The sequence below is a fragment of the Apaloderma vittatum genome, unplaced genomic scaffold, assembly GCF_000703405.1.
Source record: "Apaloderma vittatum isolate BGI_N311 unplaced genomic scaffold, ASM70340v1 scaffold22924, whole genome shotgun sequence".
In the NCBI taxonomy this organism is placed as follows: Eukaryota; Metazoa; Chordata; class Aves; order Trogoniformes; family Trogonidae; genus Apaloderma; species Apaloderma vittatum.
Genome location: NW_009711267.1, coordinates 1 through 1,316, shown reverse-complemented (window position 1 = coordinate 1,316; position 1,316 = coordinate 1).

The window sequence follows — 1,316 nt, the reverse complement described above, 5'->3', positions numbered from 1 at the left end:
CCCCCCCCCCAAGCCTGTAGCGCTGCTGGGGGTTGTTGTGGCCGAAGTGCAGGACCCGGCATTTGGCCTCATTGAATTTCATGATGTTGGCCTTGGCCCAGTGATCCAGCCTGTCCAGACCCCTCTGCAGAGCCTCTCTGCCCTCCAGCAGATCGACAGTTCCACCCAGCTTGGTGTCATCTGCAAACTTACTGAGGGTGCACTCTATCCTCTTGTCCAAATCATTGGTAAAAATGTTAAACAGGAGTGGCCCCAGTACTGAGCCCTGAGGGACACCACTCATGACCGGCCACCAATTGGATTTAACTCTGTTGACCACAGCTTTTTGGACTCGGCCATCCAACCACTTTTTTACCCAGCAAAGCATATGCCCATCCAAGCCAAGAGCAGTCAGTTTCTCTAGGAGGCTGCTGTGGGCAGCAGTTAACTTTTCTCCAACTCTGCCGTGCTCAAGTTGTTTTCCTGCCACCAGTGATCTTAGCTCTGTGCTCTCTAATTTATCCACATATAATTCCAGCTGCTTTCTTGGTGTAGATATTTCACAGAATTATTTCTCCAAACGTAACTTCTGTCTGGTCTCGTACGACCTCTCTGATTTGCGCTTAGATGTCCAATTTCTTAAGTTATTTTCAGAGCTGGTCATTTCAGCCTGTCATCTGTCCTGCCATCGTTTCTCTCTTCCTGTCTCCAGATCTGCAACTCTGAATAATCTTTTGCTTTCCTTTGCTTCCTTTTCCTCATCGTTACAGTTGTACTTCTGCCAAGTTGCTCTTTCTCTTTTTGTAAATTGGTTTGAAACGTTTTTTCTCACTGACTGCCCTTGTACCTTATCACATGTAGTTCTGTCTTGATCTTGCTTGCTTTCTACACCTTCTATTTGTCCAGAACTTGCATGCATTTGTTAATGATTTTCCTTAAGCTGTGGAGGGAAAGTTTCCTGCATTATTGGCTGAACTGGCTGGGCTGAAGTGTGGCTGAGAGACTGTTTTACTTCCCAGAGTTGCACTTCTTTCCCCCAGAGTGTAGTTAACTTGCTTAGTCATAGAACAAGTGTGGTAAAGTTTTCATTAGTCACTTGAGCAGTTTCGTGGCTTTTGATGTAGTAGACATTGGTGACTCTTCTAGAAGTTTAGTAACTTGATGTGTTTTCAACACTTCTAAAAAATGCAAGATGCTAACATTGTAGAAGAGGGTTTTCGTCAAGCTAATGTTCTTGTACCTTGTAATTCAGACTGTCTGTACTAGGCATTAATAAAAATGTCATAATTTTTTTTATATAGATACATATATATTTTATATATATATTATTCTAAAAC